We start from the raw sequence: 27,552 nt of genomic DNA, 5'->3' as shown, positions 1-27,552 counted from the left end.
TCCTTCTCGCGTACGCACCCTGGCCAAGCTGGACTTTTCGCGTACACATCACTAGTTCGCGTACGCGAACCTATCAACCCAAATCGTTTGCTCACATCGCGCGCCAGGTGGTCGCGTACGTAACATCAAAAATGCCATTCTCGCGTACGCGACCCACACCATGCGTACGCGAAAGTAGCCATTGGTCGCATCGCGCAGGCAGCTCGCGTACGCGGACTTACTAGAAACCTGAAAAGCTGCTAAGTCCTGAATGCTTAGCTACGCACACCAAACGTTGATCGAGCATATCTTCCTTATTTTAAAACATTTTTCTACCATTCTTTGAACGGCATAAATACCTCGGAACCAATTTGTTTCTAAACAAGTTTGACATAAATCGGGGGTCCGGAGGCCAGGTTGTGCTTCGTCAAAGTTTGAACTAAAACAGAATTTTCATCAAACTTGCAAAACCTCCAAATTTCAAAATACAAAACTTCCAAAACCCTTTTAAACCAACCAAAACTCAGCCTTTCAACATTAAACATTTCCAATCCACATAATCAACTCCCACATTATTTCCACATCCAACCAAAACTCTATTTTCATCACTCTAACCCAATATTTCCAATTCACAACACTCAATACAAGTCATCAAATATCCTTATCAAATACATTATCAGCTACAAATTCACCAATCATTATACACACCTAATCCATGTCATGAACAATTCATACAACCATCAACAAGAACACCAAATTCATAACCTCCAAGGATATTAGCCAAATGCATAATTATCATTTTCGAGCCAATCATCAACACCAATAATCCAATCCCTATCCTAGGGTCACTAGCCTAAGTTTTCACATTACACTATATTTTAGATACAGAAAACTGAAACCATGCTTTGGCCGATTTTCCGCTCAACCCGGAACACTTCTAAATTTCCACTTTCAAGGTTCCAAAACCTCACCAACAGATTTTCAAGCTCATAGCTCCACTCCAAAGATTTCCAAAAATATCAATCAAGATCCAATATACATATACACATTACCTATTCCACAATATCACATCCAAAACATAACAACTCAATAACTAAATACAACACTTCAAAAATTTCACTTAGGCTTGGGAATCTTACCAAGCCCAAGGATCAAAGAGGCAAGAAAAAGCTTTTCCTTTAAGTTAATTGGATCCTATAACATCAAAACTAAAAAATCTCAACACTTTACCTACTAAATTTTTTAGATTAATGGCTGGAAATTCAAAGAGGGATTCGTGTATTACCTCAAGAACAAATTTGTGGACTTTGTAGAGCTCAACACTGCGATCACGTGGCCGTAAACGGTGCAGCGATCGGAGCTCCGCATCAAAAGTTATGGCACTTTGAATCAAACCAAGGGTTTGCTTCTTCTTCTTTCTCCCATGGCTGTTTCAACGTGCTCACCTTGCCAAATGGGGGAGAGAAGGAGCTGAGCTCATTCATTTAATGTGAATGGGCTGGGTCCACAGGCCCAGTTGGGCCCAGTTCGGCCCGTTCTGCCCAATCTTGGGCCAATTTCTTTAAAATTATTGTCAAAATTCTCATTTTAATTTTCTCTATCATATTAAACAATAAAAATCACATTTGTAATTTTCTAGAATAAATTTTAATTTGTGGGTTAATTAGTCATTAATTACCCGGGTTTTACATTCTACCCACCTAAATAGGAATTTCGCCCATAAAATTCGAATTTAGTTACCTGAGAATAGGTGCGGGTAGTCTGTTCGCATTTTTGACTAAAGTTCCCAAGTGTGTTCCTCAATACCGGCTTGACTCCACGCCACTTTGACTAATGAAACCTCTTTCCCGCACAACTTCTTAACACTAGTGTCGTCAATTCTGACCGGAGTCACCGGGAGTGTCAGATCTTCCTTTAACTGAACAGATTCAAGTTCTAGCACATGGCTAGCATCAGGAGTAAACTTTTGAAGTTGCGACACATAAAATACGTCGTGCAGGTTCGAAAGGTGAGGTGGTAGAGCCATCTGATATGCCACCGGTCCAACTCTCTCGAGAATCTGAAACAGACCAATGTATCGAGGATTTAGCTTCTTCGTCTTAATCGCTCTACCGACTCCCGTTGTTGGAGTAACCTTATGGAAAACATGGTCTCCTTTCTCAAACTCTAAGGGCGTCCCTCGCTGATCGGCGTAACTCTTCTGACGGCTTTGAGCAGTGAGCATCCTGTCTCTGATTTTCTTGACTTGTTCAGTAGTTTCAGCTATCATCTCAGGCCCCAATAAGCTCTTCTCCCCAGCTTCATACCAGCATAGTGGAGATTGGCACTTCCTCCTATACAGAGCCTCATATGGAGCCATTCCGATGCTCGTATGGTAGTTATTATTGTATGCAAACTCCACTAGCGGCATATACCGATCCCAGCTCTCCGACTGGTCCAAAACACAAGCCCTCAGCATATCTTCTAAGGTTTGGATTGTTCTCTCAGATTGGCTATCTGTTTGAGGTTGGTAAGTTGTACTTAAGCTTAATCGGGTTCCGAAAGCTCTCTGAAACGCGCCCCAAAACCTTGAAGTGAAACAGGGATCTCTATTAGAAATGATAGTGGTAGGCACACCATGAAGTCTCAAAATCTCCATTATCTACAAGTGTGCTAACTCCTCAAGAGTATAGTTCATCAGCCGGTCCACAATTACCCAGACAGCATTAAAACCGGCTCTAGTTCTCAGCAATCCCAATACAAAATCCATCGCAATGCTCTCCCATTTCCATTGCAGAATCTCCAAGGGTTGCAAAGCCCCGGAAGGTCTCTGATGTTCAATTTTCACCTTCTGACAGGTTAAGCACTTTGAAACGTATTTCGCCACATCATTCTTCATACCAGACCACCAAAACATAGCTTTCAGATCGTGGTACATCTTAGTACTCCCCGGGTGAATAGAGAATCCGCTTTTGTGCGCTTCCTTTGGGATATCCTACCGCAAAGCCCCAACATCCGGCACAATGATCCTACCTTTGAATCTCTATAACTCATCCTTCTCCTATGACACTCTCCACCGCTTTCCTTGTTCAATCGCCGATAATACCTTTGGTAACACATTATCATCTCGATGAGCCTTTAAGAGTTCTGACTTAAAATCAATCGAGATTTGTAACTGACTCAAGCACAAAGTCCCAGAGACTTCTTGAACATCTAACTTCAGGTTTGCAAATGCTTTAAATAGTTTCTCTTCTCGAAGCATCATCCCAGCAGCATACAATGATTTCTGACTCAGGGCATTCGCTTTCATAGAGTTTTTAATAATTTTTATTTAGTTTTTATTACATTTTTATAGGTTTTAGTGTTAAAATCACATTTTTGGATTCTACTATGAGTTTTTTGTGTTTTTGGACAATTTCAGGTATTTTCTGGCTGAAATTGAGGAGCTGGAGCAGAAGTCTGATTCAGAGACAAAGAAAGCACTGCAGATGCTGTCCAAATCTGACCTGCTTGCATTCGAAAGAGATTTTTTGGAGATACAAAAGCTCAAATAGAGCACTCTCAACGGAAATAGAAAGCTGACTTCTAGAGCTTTCCAGAAATATATAATAGTCCATACTTTTCTTCAGATTAGAAGGCCCAAAACTGGCGTCCAACGCCAGCCTCCTGCCTCCTTCCAGGTGTCCAACACCCAAAAAGTAGAGCCCAGCGTCTAAAGGCCCAAAGAGGACCCCCTAGTTGGTGTTCCATGCCCAAGGAGCCTCATAGCACGTAGATTTCATTAAAACTCAGCCCAAACACTCACCAAGTGGGCCTCAGAAGTGGATTTAGCACTAAATAGATTGTTTTACCTTTACTAGTCATCTGTTTAGTATTTAAGGGATCTTATTTATGTAATTTAGGAGATTTTAGAACCTTTTACACCTCCCATGGAGGGAGGTCTGCCATATTCACGTTTTTTCATTTTTTTACCTTCAGTATGAGTTTCTAAACCTCCTAGGTTGAGTGGAGGAGCCCTGCTGAATCCTATGAATTAATAAAAGTACTATTGTTTCCTCTTCGATCTGTGTTTGATCTATCTCTAAGATGTATATCTGATCTTCATCGTGATTAATAGGATGATCTAACGAATTGGCTCTGTTCATCACATTAAGATAAATGTGCCTGACAAACACCCGCGTCTACTTGGGTTCGTGTGAGTACCTAGAAGAAAAGCACGAGCCAACAACTATGTTTATACATCTTTCAAACTGTTAATCCATGATTTCGTTGGGGACTTCTCGAGACACCAGTTCAGCCAATTTCTGGGGAGATTAGGGTCTCTGTGGTATAGGCTAGAATCCAAAGAAGCAGCGTTCTCTAATCCGGAAGATTCGACCTTGTCTGTGGTGTTTTGAGTAGGATCGCCAAGAGAATGGACTGCTATGCGCTTCAGCCTTCGTTAGATTGAGTAACCACGGCCAATGGCCATGGCCGTGTTCAACATGTAGCAGAAGAGATCAATGACCATGGGCAATGGCTTTGATCACTTACAACCTGCCATAGAAGAAGATCATTCACAAGCAAAGAAGACAGTAGTACCAGAGTTACTTCAGATAGACAAAGCAACTCCGACTCTCAACTATATTCCCATTATATAATTCCTAATAGCTAACTTCTTAATCCGACAACTTCTGATTCCGCCTGACTAAGACCTGCAAGACAACCATAGCTTGCTTCAAGCCATAATCCTCGTGGGATCGACCTTGACTCGCTCAGGTATTATTTGGACGACCCAATGCACTTGCTGGTACTGCTGCTGTTATACAAAATCGTGTGGGTTTTGCATACACGCGCACCAAGTTTTTGGCGCCGTTGCTGGGGGATTATTGAATTTGGACAAACTGCTAGATTGTTTTGCTCCTTAGATCAAGTAAGTTTATTTTACATTATTTTAATTAAGTCTTTATTTTTTGTTTTCTTATTCTATTTTTTCAAAAATTCTTAAAACTTTTTCAAAAATATTTTTCTTTTCTTTGTTTAATTTTTTTGTTCTTAGTTTGAGTTTTTCATGTTCTTGTTTTTCAATTCCAAAATTTTTTTAACTCTTTCAAAAACCTTTTTCATATAGCTTATTTTTGGCATCCTCTGAATTGTTTTCTTTGAGTTACAGTGTTAATCTTCTTGTTGAGTCTTGCATTCTCTTTGAGTCCTATTTTCTAAAAATTTTCAAAAATAATTTTTCTTTGGTTTAATCTTGTGACAAGTTTTTAAGTTTGGTGTTTTCTTTTTATTTTTCTTCAAATTTTTGAAAATTTTGTCTTGGTTTTCTAAAAATTTTAACTTTGGTGTTCTTTTCATGTTATTGAATTCTTTGAGTCTTTAAATTTTGTTCTTGGTGTTCTTGTGAGTCTTTAAAGTGTTCTTGAGTCTTGTGTGTGACTTGATCTTAAAATTTTTAAATTTGGTGTTCCCTTGTGTTTCCCTCCAAATTTTCGAAAATTTGAGTGTGCTAGATCTAAAAATTCTAAGTCTTGTGTCTTTTTTGTATTTTTCTCTTTCATCATAAAATTCAAAAAAATCAAAAAAATATCTTTTCTAACTAATTTCAACCATAATTTTCGAAATTTTTCATTAAAATTCAGATTTCAATTTTTAAAGTTTTTATCTTATCATATCTTAGTTGTCAAGTTTCCAAAAATAAAATTTTTCAAAATATCTTATCTTTTGCAAAATCATATCATATCTTTTTCAAAATTCAAAAATCTCATTTTATCTTTTTCAAATTTCAAATTTTTTAAAATTAAATCTTTTTCAAAATCAAATTTCAAAATCTTATCTTTTTCTAAATTCAAATTTTAATTTCAAAAATCTTTTCTTATCTTATCTTCTATCTCATTTTTAAAAATTCAAATCTTTTCTCACCTTATCTTTTATTTTTATTTTTATCTTTTCTTAATTAATATCTTGTCTTCTCTCTCATATTTTTCAAAACCTCCTAACTAACTTTTTTACTCCTTAATTTTCGAAAATATCTCTTATATTCTCTCTCATTTTTTTCAAAACCTCCTAACTAACTCTTCTCTTCTCAAATTTTCGAAAACTACATCTCATTCTTCTCTCTCTTCTTTTTCAAAACCTCCTAACTAACTATTCTCTTCCTTAATTTTCGAAAATAATATCTTCTTCTCTCTCGCTTCTTTTTCAAAATAAACTAACCAAGTCTCATCTTTTTCAATTTTCAAAAATTCCTCTCTCTCCTCTCTCTTCTATTTTCAAAAAAAAATTAACATTTAAATTTTAAATTTCTTTTAAACTAATAACTTAATTTTTGAAAATTAATTAATTAAATAAAATAAACATAAAAATATTTTAATTCTTATTTACTTTTTCTATTTATACCTCTTTTCTTCACATTTCCACTTATCATTCTTCTTCTTCACCCTCTGTATTCCTCCTTTTCTCTTTTATTTCTCTCTTCTTTCTTCACATCTCACTTGAAGCTCTTTGATTCAAGTGGTACAAAAAGCTTTCTTGTGATTTCTTTTCCATCTTTTATTCTATCTTCTCTTATTTACTACTATTTACAAGGTATTTTTCTTTTACTTATTTTATTTATTTTATTTTTATTTTTTATCTTCTTCTTCTTTTTCTACTTCTATCTTTAAGGAGGAGCCTCTTGCCTATTGGCATAGAAAGTTTTATTTTTTTTCTCTTTTTTCTTTTCTTCTTGTTTATGACCAGGAACAAGGATAAAAAAAATCCCTCTTGACTCCTGATCCTAAACCTGAAAAGATTCTAAGGAGGCATTTACAACTAGCTAAAGCACAACACTTCGGAAGAGAGATTTCAGAAAGTTTTGAACAAGAAAAGGAGGACATGACTGAACCACAAGAGGAGCCTAGAAAGGTCATTAGTGACTTCACCATGCCTACCTCTGACTTTTATGGCAGAAGCATTGTTGTGCCTGCCATTGAAGCTAACAATTTTGAGCTTAAGCCTTAGTTAGTCTCTCTTCTACAGCAGAACTACAAATTCCATGGACTTTCACTAGAAGATCCACATCAGTTCTTAGTAGAATTCTTATAGATCTGTGATACTGTAAAGACTAATAGAGTTGATCCTGAAGTCTACAAGCTGATGCTTCTCCCCTTTGCTTTAAGAGACAAAGCTAAGTTATGGTTGGATGCCCAACCAAGAGAGAGTTTTGACTCTTGGAAAAAGCTAGTTAATGATTTTCTTGCTAAGTTCTTTCCTCTTCAAAGGATGAGCAAGATTAGAGTGGAAGTTCAAACCTTCAGACAAAGAGAATGTGAATCCCTCTATGAAGCTTGGGAAAGATACAAGTAGTTAATCAGGAGATGTCCTCCTGACATGCTCTCAGAATGGTCCCTCATACGTATGTTCTATGATGCCTTGTTTGAGATATCCAAGATTTCCTTGGATAGCTCTGCAGGTGGATCTCTCCACTTGAAGAAGACACCTGTAGAAGCAAGAGAACTCATTGAGATGGTTGCAAACAACCAATTCATGTACACCTCTAAGAGGAATCATGTAAATCATGGAACCTCTCAGAAGAAAGGAGTTCATGAAGTTGAGACTCTGAATGCCATCTTGGCTCAGAATAAGATCTTGACCCAACAAGTCAACATGATCTCTCAACATCTCACTGGGATGCAAACTGCACCCGACAGTAATCAGGAAGCTTCTCTTGAAGAAGAAGCTTATGATCCTGATCAACCTACCATGGAGGAGGTGAATTACATGGGAGAAGCTTATGGAAACACTTACAATCCTTTATGGAGGAATCATCCTAACCTCTCATGGAAGGATCAACAGAAACCTCAGCAAGGTTTCAATCAAGGTGGTAGGAACCATAATAGGTTCAACAACAGACCACCATTCTCGTTTGCTCAAGAGAATATGGAAACTTCTAAGCAGAGCCTTTCTGACTTAGCCACTCTAGTCTACAGCCTCACTAAGACCACTCATAGTTTCATTAATGAAATAAGGTCCTCCATTAGAAATTTGGAGGTACAAGTTGGTCAATTGAGCAAGAGGATCCCTGAGATCCCTCCAAATACTCTTCCTAGTAATACTGAGGTTAATCCTAGAGAAGAGTGTGATGTGGGCTGAAATCAGCCAATTAAGAAATTAATATAAGAAATACGTTGCGAGTACAGTTCTTAACCAGCAAAAATCCACTTATCAATTTAGAAAGGTTGTCACAAAATTAGAATAAAAATATTGGGAGTATGAATCCCAGGTCGTCTCCCAACAAGTTGACAAAAGGGTGCTATCTTATTAATCAGGAGTTTTTCGAGAATTTTTGAGAGTTGGAGAACGGAAAAATAAATAATTGTAAATCAAAGCAATGTAATTTAAAAGAGATTTGTATAATCAAATAAAAGTTCTTGACCGGGAAAATGATTAATTGGAAGTTCTATCCTTGTTGGAATTTTCTCAAGCGTAGTATTAAGAGGTTGTTGTTTTCACTTAGTTCACCCTTACAAAATAAAGGAAAGTCAAGTGATTGAGCTAACTCTTTTTTGCAAATCCTAATCCTCTTCCGTGGGAAGGACTAGCATTAGTAAATAGAGAATTAGCCAACGACTTCCAATTTAACTAATCACTTGAGCATTCCAACTCAAGGGTCTCCTTTTAATCAACCCCCAAGTTAAGTTGGGAGTCTACTCCATTGACATGAATATAACGCTCACAGAAATATAAGAAGAAGACATAATAAATTTGATGAAATAGGAATTGAAAATTAATTAAAAGTAAAAATAACTCTTCACATTAATAAATTCTAAAAATAATCCAATTGTAACTCTGAACAAAGATTAAGGATATGGAAGAGTAAGGGAATAAGAAAACAAACTAGAATAATAGCAACTTCAACGGAGGTAATGACTCTTCTCAATATCCGAAGCAAAAGTATAAACTATAAAACTATGAATGTGTAGAAAACCTAGAGGAACAATGATTTCTCTCTAAGATTCCAATCTAAAAATCTAAAACTATGCTAATGAGAATGTGTGTTGAGTCTCTGCTCGTCCCCTGGCTCTAGTCTCTGTTTCTAGGCCGGTGATACGTAAAAAATTAATTTCACGTAATTTCCGGCAAGTATACCGAGTCGTATCAAGTAATAAAACTCACTAAGAGTGAGGTCGATCCCACGGAGATTGGTAGATTAAGCAACTTTAGTTAAATGGTAGATTTAGTCAAGCAAACATGATTTTGATTTCAAGAGATTTGTGATTTTTGGACATACTTGTAAAAATTAAATGACAAGGAATCTAAAGAATTGCAATGAAGAAAGAAAATAAAAGTAAATGACTAAAACTTAAAGTGCAAAAAACTTAAATGACATCAAACATAAATTGCAAGAAAGTAAAGGTTGCACAAATTTAAAGAACATAAGAGTAAATGTCAAGAAATTGAGAAACAGAATGTAAATGACAAGAATAATAAATTGCAAGAATGTAGAAGGGAATTGGGTAATGGGTATTCAAACAACTAAAGAACAAAAGAGATAAAACTTAATGATGGGAAGATCATTAGGGATTGGAGATGCAAATTTTCATGAATTGATGTTGATCAATTCCTTCTCAATCATGGGTATAGATCCATGGCAAGTTGTGGGTAATTGGATCCCAATCTCTTGGTGATCCAATTTCTCTCAACATAACCAATTGCCACTCTCGTGATCTAATTGTTCATGAGAAGAGATGAAGCTCAATTTCTAATCCAAGCCACACAACTCCCATAATCTCAACCAAGGAAGGTTACATCTCACATACCAACCAAGGTGTATTGATTAAGGAAATCATGAAAGGATGAACTCTAAACTGAATTATGTGGCTCATTCCTCAAATTCACCACACAATTCATATAGATTAACCCCTCTCTCGATGGTGATTGAATCTTTGAAGAACAAGAGTTTCCTCTTTGGATTAACCACTTGAATTGAGAAAGAAAAAGAGGAGTTCATCAATTCAATCCAATAAACAGAGCTCCTCCCCCTAATGAAAATGGGGTTTAGTGAATCATAGCTCTAAATTCAACAACAATTGCAAAAGTAAACATGAGAATTGAGTAGATAAGAATGAAGAAGATGAAGAAGAAGAAGATCTTAAAACTGAAATTCAAAGTTGCAAGAAAAACAAAATAGAGAACGGGTGAGAAAATGTCTAAGTCCCAAAACAAGTCAAAAAGCCAAAAAAAAAAAAGTAGAAGTCCAAAAAAATCCTTCTAAGTACCAAACTTTTCTCTATTTATACTACTCCTAAAACTTCTTCAGAGATCTTCAATTTGGGCTAGCAATGTGGGCTTTCTCATTGTTGAATTCTTGGCTCAATGGAAGAAGTTGCTGGCCTTTGTGAGGAACAGAGGAAGCAGAGCAAGTTGTCATCAATTCTGGCCCATTGAGGGGCGTTGTTGGCAATAACTCCAGGCTTAATGCACGTTGGCAACGTGCATGTGGTTTTCCTGGGAGTGAGCTTTGAGACTTGGGCGTTGTTGGCCCAAGTTGTTGCTAACAACTTGCTCTTCTTCTTCTTGACTCTTCTCTCATGCCTAATGTTTCCCAGAATTTGAGTTTCAATCCTTTGCCTAAATATGAACTATGATATATCATTGGAAAGCTCTTGATATCTACTTTCCAATGCCACTGGAATCATCTCATTTGGACCTTCCTAGCTCAAGTTATGCTCCATTGAAGATGGCAAGGTCAGGCTGCCTTGGTTGGGCGTTTTTGCCAAACACTTCACCAATAACGCCCATGACAACGCCTCTAGCCCAGATTTCTTGGCCTGGGCGTTGTTGCTCAAGTTGCCAAGGAACACGCCAGGCCATTTTAGCCTTGGCAACGTGTTCGACCCCCTCTCTTGGCTCATTCATTCTTCCTTGAATCTCAACCTCATTTCCTTATTTTTGGGGCCTAAAGATGACTCTGATTCGAGCTTCCATTTCATGCTTCACTATGGACTATTATATATGGTTGGAAATCTCTGAATGTCAGCTTTCCAATGAAACTGGAATCACTCAATTTGGATTTCTACAACTCAAGTTATGCTCGTTTGAAAGAGACATGGTCAGGCTGCCAAAATCGCACACGTTTTTGGTAAAAACGCCCTTGTTTCCAGCGTTGCCAACGCCAGCTTTTGAAGCTTCAAAATGAATGCCAACCCCATACTATGATATATGGTTGGAAAGCTCTGGATGTCTACTTTCAAATGCCGTTGGAATCACCTCCTTTGGAGTTTTGTAGCTCAAGATATACTCCATTGAAGGAGGTAAGGTCAGGCTGCCTTGTTGGAGTTGTTGTGGATAACGCCCCTATATTCCAAGTTGGCAACGCCAGCTTCCTTTTCTTGGACATCCTTCATGCTTGGGCGTTGTCACCAAACACTCTAGCTCTCCCTGGAGTTGGCAACGTGCTCGACTACTCTTCAAGGCTCCATTCTTGTTGCTTGGCGTTGCCTTGGATAACTCACCCTTTCTCCAAGTTGGCAACGCCCAACTTGCTTCTCCAGGGCTGCCTTGCGGTTGTCATCAAACACTCACCCCTTCCTCCAAGTTGGCAACGTGCAAGTCCTCTGCCTCCTTGCCAAGCTTGATGTATTCTCAAGGCTTCTTGCTCCAATTCTTGCTCCATGACCTTCTTGCTTCATTACCTATCATTAACCAAAGAATTTGCTTCAAAGTTTTGCCATTCTATGCAACAATTTTCAAGAGATTCATTCATGCTAATTCATTTGTCAACTCCTTGAATTCTTTGCACAAATATGGCCAAATTCCACCTAGTTCTTGGTTCATGAATGCAAGGAGAAAAACTCACAAAATTGCTTGTTTATTTTAGTAATAATGAACGAAAATGAACTAAAGCTAACTAAACTAACTAGTTAAAATAGCAAATATGCGAATGCATCAGCCGGAAACTGGGTCCAAAATTGCCCCCAGCACTTTCTGTAAGTTCTGCAGATAGCCCATGTCACGCGTACGCGTCAATCACGCGTGCGCGTCGTTTGACGATTTTCCTTGTCACGCGTACGTGTTAGGCACGCGCACGCGTCGTTGTGCAAACTCCAATTCACGTGCACGCGTGAGCCATGCGTGCGTGTCGCTCCTCGCTGATTGTCTCCTTTACTTCTTGTGCTCCTTCCATTTTTGCAAGCTTCCTCTCCATCCTCTAAGCCATTTCTGTCCTATAAATCCTGAAAATACTGAATACATAGATCACGGAATTGAATGGTATAAAGAGGGATTAAAATACACAAATTAAAGGTTTAGGAAGCAAGTTTTTAATCATAGAGTAGAATTGGGAAGGAATTGTAAAAATCATGCAATTTATATGAATAAGTGTGCAAAGACTTGATAAAACCACTCAATTGAGCACCAGATAAACCATGAAATAGTGGTTTATCAGAGTGCAAGGAAGACATGGCCGAATTGAAGGAGAATGGGAAGGCATTGAACACCAGTGAAGAAGCCTTCACTGGGTGTTCAACACCCACCAGCCCAGGGAAGCTGGCGTTGAATGCCAGCAAGGAAATCCCTACTGGGCGTTCAACACCCAGAATGCTAGAGGGACTGGCGTTTAATGCCAGTCAGGGTGGACAGCAAGGGCATTCAACGCCGAATCAGCTGACAGAGCTGGCATTGAACACCAGCCCAAGCACACCCTTTGAGTTCCTGAATCCCACTCAAGAACCCTCTAGCCTAGAACCAAAGTAAACCATAAAGACAATTGAGGTTCCTTTGATTGCTTTTCTGTAGTACATGAGTTCTCATGACTACTCATCCTCAAGTGAGGATGAAGACTGATGTGTGGCGAAAGTTGGCCAATTAAGAGATTATAATATAAGAACAGCGTTGCAAGTATAGCCCTTAACCAGTAAAAATCCGCCTCATCAATTTAGAAAAGTTGTCACAAAAATTTAGAATAAAAATACTGGGAGTATGAGTCCCAGGTCGTCTCCCAACGAGTTGCTAAAAAGGGTGCTAAGTTATTAATCAAGAGTTTCTGGGTGATTTTGAGTTTGGGCAATGGGCAAATAAATAATTGTAAATTAAAGCAGTGAAAATTAAAAGAGATTTATAATATTCTAAATAAAAAGCCTTGACTGGGGGAATGATTAATCAGAAGTTCTATCGTTGTTGGAATTTTCTCAAGTGTAGTATAAAGAGGTTGTTGCTTTCACTTAGTTAACCCTTACTAAATAAAGGAAAGTCAAGTGATTGAGCTAACTCTTATTCGCAAATCCTAGTCATCTCCCTTGGGAAGGTCTAGCGTTAGTAAATACAGAATTAGCTAACAACTTCCAATTTAACTAATCACTTGAGCATTCCAACTCAAGTGTCTCTTCTTAATCAATCCCCATGTCAAGTTGGGAGTCTACTCCATCAACATTGGGAATTGCTTGCATAGAATTAAAAAGGGAATAAAAGAAAGGCATGATAGACAATAACTGTAATTTAATTAAAAATAAAAGTAATCATTTGCATTAACAATCCATGAAAATAATCCAATTGTAACTCTAAACAAGAATTAAGAATATGGAATAAATAAAAGATTAAGGAAACAAACTAGAATAGTATCTTCAACGGAGGTGATGACTCTTAAATATCCAAAGCAAAAGCAATAAACTAATAAACTATGAATGTAAAGAAAACCTAGAGGAAGAGTAATTTTTTCTCTAGATTCAGATCTAAAAACCTAAAACTATGCTAATGCGAATGTGTATTGAGTCTCTGCACGTTCCCTGGCTCTAGTCTGTGTTTCTGGGCTGAAAACTGGGTCAAAACTCGGCCCAAAATCGCCCTAGCATTTTCTGTTATTTCTGCAGATCGCGCATGTCACGCGTACGCGTCGCTGGTCATTTTGGCGTGTACGCGTATGCATCATCCATTGCACACGCATCTTTGTGCAGTACTTCAATCCACGCGTACGTGTCAGGCACGCGCACGCGTCGCTGCAAATTTCTCCATATCGCGCGCTCGCGTGAGCCATGCGTGCGCGTCGATGCTCGCTGGTTATCTCCTTAGTTTCTTGTGTTCCTTCCATTTTTGCAAGCTTCCTCTCCATTCTCTAAGCCATTCCTGCCCTATAAAGCCTGAAACACTTAATACACGGATCACGACATTGAATGGTAGAAAGGAGAATTAAAATATACAAATTAAAGATCTCTAGGAAGCAAGTTTTCAACTTTAGAACAAAACTAGGAAGGGATTGTAAAATCATTCAAATCATATGAATAAGTGGGTAAAGACTTGATGAAACCACTCAATTAAACACAAGATATACCATAAAATAGTGGTTTATCAACCTCCCCACACTTAAACATTAGCATGTCCTCATGCTTAGCTCAAGGAGATAAAATGAATGAGTAGCGAAAAGTAAGACTCATGCAATGCAATACAATGAAACCTATGTATGAATGCAACTATATACTAAGATGATTCTGTCTACTTGGTTTAAAAATAAATAAGTTCTTCAAGACAAACATAAATCAAATATCACTAATTAAAATCATATGGTAAAAACAAGTAGACTTGTAAGAAAACAGCTCATGAAAGCAGGGAACATAGAATCAAGCATTGAAACTCTGGCTGATCATCCCGTGGAATCATGGTCTTGGTGTCCCCAGCTCTTTAGAAAACTCCGGCTGCTGAGACTAGATTTGAAACCAAGGCAGGAAAAGGTAGGTTGCCCACAATCTGTATGTGTCCCATAGCATTCCGGATGTGTCTTGGTAAATTGAGAGGCTGGTCTGTAAGGATACACCATAGTAGAATAGCCATATCTACTATGAAGGAGGACTCGTGAGTGCTCGGAAAGACGTAATGGGACATAATCTCTGCCCATACTCGAACCTCCAAGGTGAGTGCTGAAGCCAATATTCCCTTAGGTCAGGATCGATGGTATTCATAGATCCATCTGCTGCCAGGTTGTGCTATAACTCTGAGAACGGTGTCCCAGTCAAATTGGAATGTCTGGCGCTTGAAAGAGGCTTCTTGGTATGCGTCCAATCCTTCTGGAGCAGGGGGAAGATCTAAAGATCGCTGAATAGCTTCTTCAGTTATGGGGACTTGCTTCTGACGGACATAGACAGACTGCAGGGTTGGCATGTGAAAACTTGAGTAGAATTTAACTAGCCATGAAAGATTGACCTGCCATGGCTATTTTCGTAGGAATTCACATTGTCTTTGCTCAATGTTGGCCTCAACAAATTCAATAATGTGGGTCGGAAGGAGGAGTAGGTGCTCATTGTTATAGTTCCTCTCAGCCAGGATGGGGAATATCTGCTCACAGTAGCAGTTAGTGAACCGTGCAGTGTCCTTTGCTGGAAAGGCTTTCTCTTTTTCATCAACCTTGATGATCCTCTTGACTCACTTTGTTGAGGGATTTACTGCTGTTGAAGATGGCTCTGCAGCTAGTGCTCTTTTTGTTCCTTTCCTTACCGGTGGTTTGGGAGTAGCTTTCTCTTTACCCTTCTTGGTGACCGTCCTGAAAAGGGAAAAGGAAAGTAACTTTTAAAGCTAAGGGTTTGAGCAAGGAAGAGGACGGTACAAGTGATAATCATTGCACGGAAAAGAAGGATGTCGTTAACACAGGGTCGCGACTACATGTGATAAGTTCATCAATGGAAATAGAGCAAGTGCATGTTATGGTAAGTAGATGCAAGACGTTTATTGGCATGCCGGCAAAGGCATGAGTAGCATAGATCAATCATTAATTGCCCAATTTGATTATCAAGTGTTTCAAACTAACAATCTATTTGTATTGACAATTATATTCAATCAATGAAATATAAAAAGGGGTTTTGTGAAAAAAACAGGCATTAGAGTGGAAGAATAGAATAATTTAAAAATGCATAATACTATACGGGCTTTTTCACAAACACTTAGCATGCATGGTAAATATGTTATTGAGACTATGAAATTTGAACATGCAAGCAACCCTAAGAATTAATATTAATTGTCAAACAATTCCTTTTAATAATCCACAAGCAAAATATAGAAGAAAACAATCACCCAATAAAATTTCTAACACCAAGTAATATAATGCAAAAAGAAAGAAAAAAAACATAGATAATGAAGGTAAAAAGGAAAAAGAAGAAGAAAATATAAATAAAAGTAATAATGGAAAAGTAAATGGGGAAGAAGAAAAGAAAAGAACCTTGATGAAGAGAGTGAAGAGGGAAAGAAGAGAGGAAAAAGTAAGAAAGAATAAAGGAGAAAGAAGGGAGAAGAAAGAATTAAGAAGGAGGAAGAAAGAATTAGGATTAGGGAAGAAAAGATAGGAATTTTGGCGCTGATCTGGATAAACTGTGAGGCGCAGGTGACGCGGACACGCGGTTTGTGCTATTTTCAAGTGACGCGTACGCGTGAAATGAATTGTACCATTGGCGCGAAAGCAGCCTCGCGTACGCACAACTCTCTGTTTCGTACGCACATTGCCAAAATTTAGGGTGACGCGTGCGCGTGAGGGACGCGCACGCGTGAATGGCCTTATTTGGAAAAATGACGCAGACACGTGAGGGACGCGTACGCGTGATAGGGTTTGTGGTTCCAGCACACTTCCAGTCCCACTCCATCATAACTCTCTGGCCATACACCCCTTTACGTCGATTTTGCAAGGTCACGCGTGCGCGTGGGTGACACGCACGCGTGGAAGGCTGATTTCGCAAGTGACGTGGACGCGTCAGGGACGCGTTTGTGTGGGCATTTTTGTGCCTATGCCTCTAGCCATGCTCCCGCGCAACTCTCTGTTTCTTTTCTTCTTGTTTCGAATGCACATATGACGCGGACACGTCAGCGACGCCCGCGCGACGCGTGCATTTTTTTATATGCAGAATTCAAATGCAAATGCAGACTATATGCAGAGATTATAAGAAGAGTCACTAAGAAAAATAAAGCAGAATAAAATAAAACAAAACTAAGACGGAAACTGAACGATCATACCATGGTAGGTTGTCTCCCACCTAGCACTTTACTTTTACGTCCTTAAGTTGGACGGTCCTGAGGCTCATTCTGCTTCTGTTGGTGGGTCTTCCAAGAGGAAGACCTCTAGCTCTTTGTGTTCCTTCATCTTCTCACCATGATAAAGCTTTAGGCGATGTCCATTGACCTTAATGAATTTGGAGCTAGAAGGACGACGCAGGTGAAAAACTCCGTATGGCTCTGTCTTCTCTACTTTGTAGGGGCCTTCCCATCTTGATCTCAACTTGCCTGGCATAAGCCTCAGTCTGGAGTTATAAAGAAGAACCAACTCCCCTGGTCTGAACTCTCTCCTTTTTATGTGCTTGTCATGGACAGCCTTCATCTTCTCTTTGTTTCGCCTAGAGGTGTCATATGCTTCTAGGCAAAGGTTCTCTAATTCTGCTAGTTGCAGCTTCCTTTCAGCACCAGCTTCCTCAAAATTCATGTTGCACTCCCTCATAGCCCAGAAAGCCTTGTGTTCCACCTCTACTTGAAGGTGGCAAGCCTTTCCGTACACTAAGCGGAAGGGGCTCATCCCAATGGGTGTATTGTATGCTATTCGATATGCCCAGAGCGCATCTTGTAGCCTGGAACTCCAGTCCTTCCTATGAGGCTTTACTATCTTCTCCAGAATACACTTTATTTCTCTATTAGATACATCTGCTTGCCTATTGGTCTAGGGATGGTATGATGTTGCTACTTTGTGAACAATCCCATGCTTCTTCAGTAATCCTGCTAATCTCCTGTTACAGAAGTGAGTGCCTTGATCACTCACGATTGCTCGTGGTGATCCAAAGCCACAGATAATATGGTTTCTAACAAAGGAAACAATAGTGTTAGCATCATCAGTATGGGTAGGAATTGCTTTCACCCATTTAGAAACATAATCTATAGCTAACAGTATATAAAGGTAACCACTAGAGTTTGGAAATGGACCCATGAAGTCAATGCCCCAAACATAAAAAATTTCACAGAAAAGCATAATCTGTTGAAGCATCTTATCCCTCTTGGATATATTACCAAACCTTTGGCATGGGGAACAAGATTTACAAAAAACAGCAGCATCTTTAAAAAGAGTAGGCCACCAGAATCCATAGTCTAGGATTTTTCTAACGTTCTTTGAGGGCCAAAATGTCCTCCACTCTCAGAAGAGTAGCAGGCCTCTAAAATGGACTGGAATTCTGATTGGGGCACACACCTTCTAATTACCTGGTCAGCACCACACCTCCATAAATATGGATCATCCCATATATAATATTTGGACTCGCTTTTCAGCTTATCTCTTTTATGCTTAGTAAAATTAGGAGGAAAAGTATGGCTAACTAGATAATTAGCTACAGGTGCATACCAAGGAACTACTTCAGATACTGCGTGCAAGTTATCAAATGGAAAAGCATCATTGATAGGAGTAAAGGCATCCTTAATGTGCTCAAGGCGACTCAAGTGGTCTGCCACTAAATTTTGGTTACCACTCCTATCCTTAATTTCTAAATCAAATTCTTGCAGCAACAGTATCCAACGTATCAACCTTGGTTTGGACTCTTTTTTAGCTAATAAAAACTTTAGAGCTGCATGGTCCGAGTACACTACCACCTTAGTACCAAGTAAATAGGCTCAAAATTTATCCAGAGCAAAAACAATAGCCAGAAGCTCTTTTTCAGTGGTGGTGTAATTAGACTGAGCAGTGTCTAAGGTCTTAGACGCATAAGCAATTACGAAAGGATCCTTACCTTCGCACTGAGCCAGCGCCGCTCCTACTGCACGGTTGGAGGCATCACACATAATCTCAAAAGGCTGGCTCCAATCTGGTCCTCTCATAATCGGAGCTTGAGTCAGGGCGATCTTCAGCTTATCAAACGCTTGCATGCAATTCTCACTGAACTCAAACTCAACATCTTTCTGCCGTAGTCTGGATAAAGGTAATGCTACTGATGAGCGGATAATTTATACGCTTTTTGGTATTGTTTTTACATAGTTTTCAGTATGATTTAGTTAGTTTTTAGTATATTTTTATTAGTTTTTAATTAAAAATCACATTTTTGGACTTTACTATGAGTTTGTGTGTTTTTCTGTGATTTCAGGTATTTTCTGGCTGAAATTGAGGGACTTGAGCAAAAATCAGATTCAGAGGTTGAAGAAGGACTGCATATGCTGTTGGATTCTGACCTCCTTGCACTCAAAGTGGATTTTCTGGAGCTACAGAACTCCAAATGGCGCGATCTCAATTGTGTTGGAAAGTAGACATCCAGGGATTTCCATCAATATATAATAGTCCATACTTTGCTCGAGTTTAGACGACGCAAACTGGCGTTCAACGCCAGTTCCATGCTGCTTTCTGGAGTTAAACGCCAGAAATAGGTTACAAACTGGCGTTCAACTCCAAGAGAAGTGTCTACACGTGTAAAGCTCAATGCTCAGCCCAAGCACACACCAAGTGGGCCCCAAAAGTGGATTTCTGCATCATTTACTCAATTCTGTAAACCCTAGTAACTAGTTTAGAATAAATAGGACTTTTTACTATCGTATTTACATCTTTAGTTTTATCTTTAGATCATGTTTGGGGGCTGGCCTCTCGGCCATGCCTGAACCTTCATCACTTATGTATTTTCAACGGTAGAGTTTCTACACTCCATAGATTAAGGTGTGGAGTTCTGCTGTTCCTCATGAATTAATACAAAGTACTACTGTTTTTCTATTTAATTCAACTTATTCCGCTTCTAAGATATCCATTCGCACCCAAGAACATGATGAATGTGATGATTATGTGACGCTATTCATCATTCTCACTTATGAACGCGTTCCTGACAAACACTTCCGTTCTATATGCAAACAAGCTAGAATGAGTATCTCTTGGATATCTAATACAGGGGGCCGAGTCCGAGTTATTAGTATCCTTGTGGTATAAGTTAGAACCCATGGATGGCCATTCTTGAGATCCGGAAAGTCTAAACCTTGTCTGTGGTATTCCGAGTAGGATCTGGGAAGGGATGGCTGTAACGAGCTTCAAACTCGCGAGTGCTGGGCATAGTGACAGATGCAAAAGGATCAATGGATCCTATTCCAGTATGATCGAGAACCGACAGATGATTAGCCGTGCCGTGACAGAGCATTTGGACCTTTTTCACAGAGAGGATGGGATGTAGCCATTGACAACGGTGATGCCATACATAAAGCTTGCCATGGAAAGGAGTAGGATTAATTGGATGAAGATGGCAGGAAAGCAGAGGTTCAGAGGAACGAAAGCATCTCTATACGCTTATCTGAAATTCTCACCAATGAATTACATAAGTATCTCTATCTTTATTTTCTATTTATTTATTATTATTATTCAAAAACTCCATAACCATTTAGTATCTGCCTGACTGAAATTTACAAGATGACCATAGCTTGCTTCATACCAACAATCTCCGTGGGATTCGACCCTTACTCACGTAAGGTATTACTTGGACGACCCAGTGCACTTGCTGGTTAGTTGCGCGAAGTAGTGAAGTTATATTTGGACCATGGTATTGTGCACAAGTTTTTGGAGCCATTGCCAGGGAATCAATTTCGAACAACAATTTCACATCTAGATCACGATTTCGCACACCAAGTTTTTGGCGCCGTTGCCGGGGATTGTTCGAATTTGGACAACTGACGGTTTATCTTGTTGCTCAGATTAGGTAATTTTATTTTAATTTTAACCATTTTGTTTTTACTCTTTTATTTTTGAAAAATCTAAAAATATTTTTTAAAAATATATTTTTCTTCAGAATTTTTAAGAAAGAATTCTAGTGTTTCATGAAAAATGTTGAAGTCTGGCTGACTGTAAAGCCATGTCTCAATTCATTTGGACTGGGGCTTCCAAACCATCATCACAAGAGCAAGCTAGCTGTTCCTAATCCATCTGCTGCTGTATGACTGATTTGTATTCTAAAGCTTGGCTGGCCATTGGCCATGTCTAGTGTTTTGGACCGGAGCTTTCACTGAAAGCTTGGCTGGCTAGTGAGCCATGTCTAATTCCTGGACTGGAGCTTTAGACTAACAATGCAAGATTTCTGGAATTCCTATTAAAAATTTTAAAATCCTTATTTTGTTTTTTATAAATAATTTTCGAAAAATACCAAAAAATTAATATATATATATATATATATATATATATATATATATATATATATATATTGTATTTCTTGTTTGAGTCTTATGTGAAGTCATAAGTTTGGTGTCAATTGCATGTTTTTATTCTTCTTGTATTTTTTTTCGAAAGTGTGTTCATATGTTCTTCATGATCTTCAAGTTGTTCTTGGTAAGTCTTCTTGTTTGATCTTTAAAATTTCTTGTTTTGTGTCTTTTGTTGTTTTTCATATGCATTTTCAATTTGTTAGTGTCTATACATGAAAAATCTTTAAGTTTGGTGCCTTGCATGTTTTTTTTTCTTTTCTTGAAAATTTTCAAAAATATGTTCTTGATGTTCATCTTGACATTCAAAGTGTTCTTGGTGTTCATCTTGCCATTCATAGTGTTCTTGCATGCATTATGTGTTTTGATCCAAAATTTTCATGCATTGAGTTTTTTTGATGTTTTTCTCTCTCATCATTAAAAATTCAAAAAAATAAAAAAAAATATCTTTCCCTTTTTCTCTCATAAATTTTCGAAAATTTGAGTTGACTTTTTCAAAATTTTTAAAGTTCAGTTGTTTCTTATGAGTCAAATCAAATTTTCAATTTAAAAATCTTATCTTTTTCAAAATTTTTTTCAAAAATCAAATCTTTTTCATTTTTCTTATTTATTTTCGAAAATTTTAAAAATATTTTTCAAAAATCTTTTTCCTAGTTTTACCTCATAATTTTCGAAAATATTATCAACAATTAATGTTTTGATTCAAAAATTTCAAGTTTGTTACTTGCTTGTTAAGAAAGATTCAAACTTTAAGTTCTAGAATCATATCTTGTGATTACTTGTGAGTCAAGTCATTAATTTTGATTTTAAAATTTCAAATTTAATTTTCAAAACTTCTTAATATCTTTTCAATCATATCTTTTTAATCATATCTTTTTTAAATCTTATCTTTTTCAAAAATTTGATTTTAAAATATCTCTTCTAACTTCTTATCTTCTTATCTTTTCAAAATTGATTTTCAAATCTTTTTCAACTAACTAATTGACTTTTTGTTTGTTTCTTATCTTTTTCAAAACTACCTAACTAAATCTCTCTCTCTCTAATTTTCAAAAATCCCTTCCTTCTTTTTCAAATTTTCTTTTTAATTAACTAATTGTTTTAATTTTAATTTAATTTAATTTCAAACTTAATTTTCGAAATTTAACTTTAAATTTTATTTTTTATTTTAATTAATTTTCGAATTCTTCTCTCATCTCTAATCTCCTTCTATTTATTTATTCATCTACGAACACTTCTCCTCACCCAAAATTCGAACCCCTTCTTCTCCTCTGAGTTTGAATTCTTCTCTTCTTCATTCTTATTCTTCTTCTCTTCTACTCACACAAGGGAACCTCTATACTGTGGTAAAAAGGATCCCTATTATTATTTTCTGTTCCCTTCTTTGTCATATGAGCAGGAGCAAGGACAAGAACATTCTTGTTGAAGCAGATCCTGAACCTAAATGGACTCTAAAAAGGAAACTAAGAGAAGCTAAAATACAACAATCTAGAGATAACCTTACAGGAATTTTCGAAAAGGAAGAGGAGATGGCAGCCGAAAATAATAATAATGCAAGGAAGATGTTTGGTGATTATACTACACCTACTTCCAAGTTTGATGGAAGAAGCATCTCAATCCCTACCATTGGAGCAAACAATTTTGAGCTGAAACCTCAACTAGTTGCTCTAATGCAATAGAACTATAAATTCCATGAACTTCCATCAGAAGATCCCTACCAGTTTTTAACTGAGTTCCTGCAGATCTGTGAGACTGTTAAGACTAATGGAGTAGATCCTGAAGTGTACAGGCTCATGCTTTTCCCTTTTGCTGTAAGAGACAGAGCTAGAACATGGTTGGACTCACAACCTAAAGATAGCCTGAACTCTTGGGATAAGCTGGTCACGGCCTTCTTGGCTAAGTTCTTTCCTCCTCAAAAGTTGAGCAAGCTTAGAGTGGATGTTCAGACCTTCAAGCAAAAAGATGGTGAATCCCTCTATGAAGCTTGGGAAAGATACAAGCAGATGACCAAAAGGTGTCCTCCTGACATGCTTTCAGAATGGACCATTCTGGATATATTCTATTATGGTCTGTCTGAGTTCTCCAAGATGTCACTGGACCATTCTGCAGGTGGATCCATTCACCTAAAGAAAACACCTGCAGAAGCTCAAGAACTTATTGACATGGTTGCAAATAATCAATTCATGTATACTTCTAAGAGAAATTCCGTGAATAGTGGGATGCCTCAGAAGAAGGGAATTCTTGAGATTGATGCTCTGAATACCATATTGGCTCAGAACAAAGTGTTGACTCAGCAAGTCAACATGATTTCCCAAAGTCTGAATGGAATGCAAGCTGCATCCAACAGTACTCAAGAGGCATCTTCTGAAGAAGAAGCTTATGATCCAGATAACCCTGCAATAGCAGAGGTAAATTACATGGGTGAATCTTATGGAAACACCTATAATTCATCATGGAGAAATCATCCAAATTTCTCATGGAAGGATCAACAAAAGCCTCAACAAGGCTTTAATAATGGTGGAAGAAACAGGCTCAGTAATAGCATGCCTTTTCCATCATCTTCTCAGCAACAGACAGAGAACTCTGAACAAAATACCTCTAATTTAGCAAACTTAGTCTCTGATCTGTCCAAGGCCACTCTAAGTTTCATGAGTGAAACAAGGTCCTCCATAAGAAATTTGGAGGCACAAGTGGGCCAGCTAAGTAAGAAAATCACTGAAACACCTCCTAGTACTCTCCCAAGCAATACAGAAGAGAATCCAAAGAGAGAGTGCAAGGCCATTGATATAATCAATATGGCCGAATGCATGGAGGATAAAGAGGACGTAAACCCCACTGAGGATAACCTCATGGGACGTCTCTCAAGCAAGAAGGAGTTCCCCTCTGAGGAACCAAAGGAATCTGAGGCTCATCTAGAGACCATAGAGATTCCAATGAACCTTCTTATACCCTTCATGAGCTCTGATGAATATTCTTCTTCTGAAGAGAATGAGGATGTTACTAAAGAGCAAGTTGCCAAGTACCTTGGTACAATCACGAAGCTGAATGCAAAATTATTTGGCAATGAGACTTGGGAAGATGAACCTCCCTTGCTCACCAATGAACTGAGTGATCTGGATCAACTGAGATTGCCTCAGAAGAAACAGGATCCTGAAAAGTTCTTAATACCTTGTACCATAGGCACCATGACCTTTGAGAAGGCTCTATGTGACCTTGGGTCAGGGATAAACCTCATGTCCCTCTCTGTAATGGAGAAACTGGGAATCTTTGAGGTGCAAGCTGCCAGAATTTCATTAGAGATGGCAGACAACTCCAGAAAATAGGCTTATGGACTAGTAGAGGACGTGTTAGTAAAGGTTTAAGGCCTTTACATCCCTGCTGATTTCATAATCCTAGACATTGGGAAGGATGAGGATGAATCCATCATCCTTGGAAGACCTTTCCTAGCAACAGCAGGAGCTGTGATAGATGTTAACAGAGGAGAGTTAGTCCTTCAACTGAATGAGGACAACCTTGTGTTTAAAACTTAAGGATCTCCTTCTGTAACCATGGAGAGGAAGCATGACAAGCTTCTCTCAGTACAGAGTCAAACAAAGCCCCCACAATCAAACTCTAAGTTTGGTGTTGGGAGGCCTCAGCCAAACTCTAATTTTGGTGTTGAATCCCCACATCCAAACTCTAAGTTTGGTGTTGGGAGTCTATAAAATTGACCTGATCACCTGTGTGGCTCAGTGAGAGCCCACTGTCAAGCTATTGGCATTAAAGAAACGCTTGTTGGGAGGCAACCCAATTTTTATTTATTTAATTATATTTTTATTTTTATTGTTCTTTTATATTTTATTAGGTTTATGATCATGTGGAGTCACAAAATAAATACAAAAATTAAAAATAGAATCAAAAATAGCAGAAGAAAAATCACACCCTGGAGGAAGGACTTATTGGCGTTTAAACGCCAGTAAGGAGCATCTGGCTGGCGTTCAACGCAAAAACAGAGCATGGATCTGGCGTTAAACGCCAGAAACAAGCAACATCCTGGCGTTTAAATGCCAGGAAGACACCCTGAGAAGAGCTGGTGCTGAACACCAGAAACAAGCATGAAGCTGGCGTTCAATGCCAGAAATATGCTGCATATGGGCGTTGAACGCCCAAAACAAGCATCACTTTGGTGTTTAAATGCCAGAAATGCATGCAAAGGCATTTTACATGCCTAATTGGTGCAGGGATGTAAATCCTTGACACCTCAGGATCTGTGGGCCCCACAGGATCACTTCAGGTTCTGTGGACCCCACAGGATCCCCACCTACCTCCACTCATACTCTCCCCTCTTCCCAATAAACACCCTTCCCCAAAACCCTTCACCAATCACCTCAATCTCTCTTCCCTATTACCACATACCACCACTCACATCCATCCACTCTTCCCCATAAACCCCACCTACCTTCAAAATTCAAAATCACTTTCACACCCAAACCCACCCAATATGGCCGAACCTACTCCCTCCCCCTCACTATATAAACCCCTCTATCCATCCTTCATTTTCATACAACACAACCCTACCTTTTATACCTTGGCCGAATACACCCCCCTCACTCTCCTCCATAGTTTTTCTTCTTCTAATTCTTTTCTTTCTTCTCTTGCTCGAGGGCGAGCAATTTTCTAAGTTTGGTATGGTAAAATCATAAGCTTTTTGTTTTTCCATTACCATTGATGGCATCTAAGACCGGAGAAACCTCTAAAAAAGGGAAAGGGAAGACAAAAGCTTCTACCTCCGAGTCATGGGAGATGGAAAGATTCATCTCCAAAGCCCATCAAGACCACTTCTATGATGTTGTGGCCAAGAAGAAGGTGATCCCTGAGGTCCCTTTCAAACTCAAGAAAAATGAGTATCCGTAGATCCAACATGAGATCCAAAGAAGAGGTTGGGAAATCCTAACCAACCCCATTCAACAAGTCGGGATCCTAATGGTTCAAGAGTTCTATGCAAATACATGGATCACTAGGAACCATGATCAAAGTGTGAACCCGAATCCAAAGCCTTGGCTCACCATGGTTCGGGGGAAATACTTAGATTTTAGTCCGGAGAATGTAAGGCTGGCGTTCAGCTTGCCAATGATGGAAGAAAACGCACGCCCCTACACAAGAAGAGTCAACTTTGATCAAAGGTTGGACCAAGTCCTCATGGACATATGTGTGGAAGGAGCTCAATAGAAGATTGACTCAAAAGACAAACCGGTTCAACTGAGAAGACTGGACCTTAAGCCTGTAGCTAGAGGATGGTTGGAGTTCATTCAACGCTCAATCATTCCCACTAGCAACCGGTCTGAAGTTACTGTAGACCGGGCCATCATGATCCATAGTATCATGATTGGGGAGGAAGTGGAGGATCATGAGATTATACCTCAAGAACTTTACAAGGTAGCTGACAAGTCCTCTACTATGGCAAGGTTGGCCTTTCCTCACCTCATTTGCCATCTCTGTAATTCAGCTGAAACTGACATAGAGGGAGATATCCTCATTGATGAGGACAAGCCCATCACTAAGAAAAGGATGGAGCAAACAAGAGAGCCTATTCATGGATCTCAAGAGAAGCATGAAAAAGCTCATCACCAAGAAATCCCTGAGATGCCTCAAGGGATGCACTTTCCTCCACAGAATTTTTGGGAGCAAATCAACACCTCCCTAGGAGAATTAAGTCTCAACATGGGACAACTAAGGGTGGAACATCAAGAGCACTCCATCATCCTCCATGAAATTAGAGAAGATCAAAGAGCAATGAGGGAGGAGCAACAAAGACAAGGAAGAGACATAGAAGAACTCAAAGACATCATTGGTTCTTCAAGAAGAAAACGCCACCATCACTAAGGTGGACTCATTCCTTGTTCTTAAATTTTCTGTTTCTCGTTTTCAAGTTAAATGTTTATTTATTTTTGTGTCTTATTACATGATCATTAGTATTTAAGTGTCTATGCCTTAAAGTTATGAATATGAATCCATCACCTCTCTTAAATGAAAACTGTTTTAATTACAAAAGAACAAGAAGTACATGGTTTCGAATTCATCCTTGAAACAAGTTTAATTATTTTGATGTGGTGACAATACTTTTTATTTTCTGAATGAATGCTTGAACAGTGCATATGTCCTTTGAATTTGATGTTTAAGAATGTTAAATATGTTAGCTCTTAAAAGAATGATGAAAAGGAGAAATGTTATTTGATAATCTGAAAAATCATAAAAATGATTCTTGAAGCAAGAAAAAGCAGTGAATACAAAGCTTGCAGAAAAAAAAATGCGAAAAAAAAGGAGAAAAAGCAAGCAGAAAAAGCCAATAGCCCTTAAAACCAAAAGGCAAGGGTAATAAAAAAGGATCCAAGGCTTTGAGCATCAGTGGATAGGAGGGCCTAAAGGAATAAAATCCTGGCCTAAGCGGCTAAATCAAGTTGTCCCTAACCATGTGCTTGTGGCGTGAAGGTGTCA

At 38.5% G+C, this 27,552-nt stretch overlaps 1 non-coding gene across 1 annotated transcript; it reads right to left on the bottom strand.

The window, feature by feature from the left end:
- Nucleotides 1-23,003: 23,003 nt before the first annotated feature.
- On the bottom strand, nt 23,004-23,111 carry LOC112767493 (small nucleolar RNA R71). The gene has a single exon (XR_003184937.1). It is a non-coding gene; the product is annotated as a small nucleolar RNA R71 (small nucleolar RNA).
- Nucleotides 23,112-27,552: the final 4,441 nt, after the last annotated feature.

This window comes from Arachis hypogaea, chromosome 17 (assembly GCF_003086295.3).
Source record: "Arachis hypogaea cultivar Tifrunner chromosome 17, arahy.Tifrunner.gnm2.J5K5, whole genome shotgun sequence".
NCBI classification, from domain to species: domain Eukaryota; kingdom Viridiplantae; phylum Streptophyta; class Magnoliopsida; order Fabales; family Fabaceae; genus Arachis; species Arachis hypogaea.
Note: the sequence above shows the minus strand (reverse complement) of the source record. Positions and strands in the feature narration are given on the sequence as shown.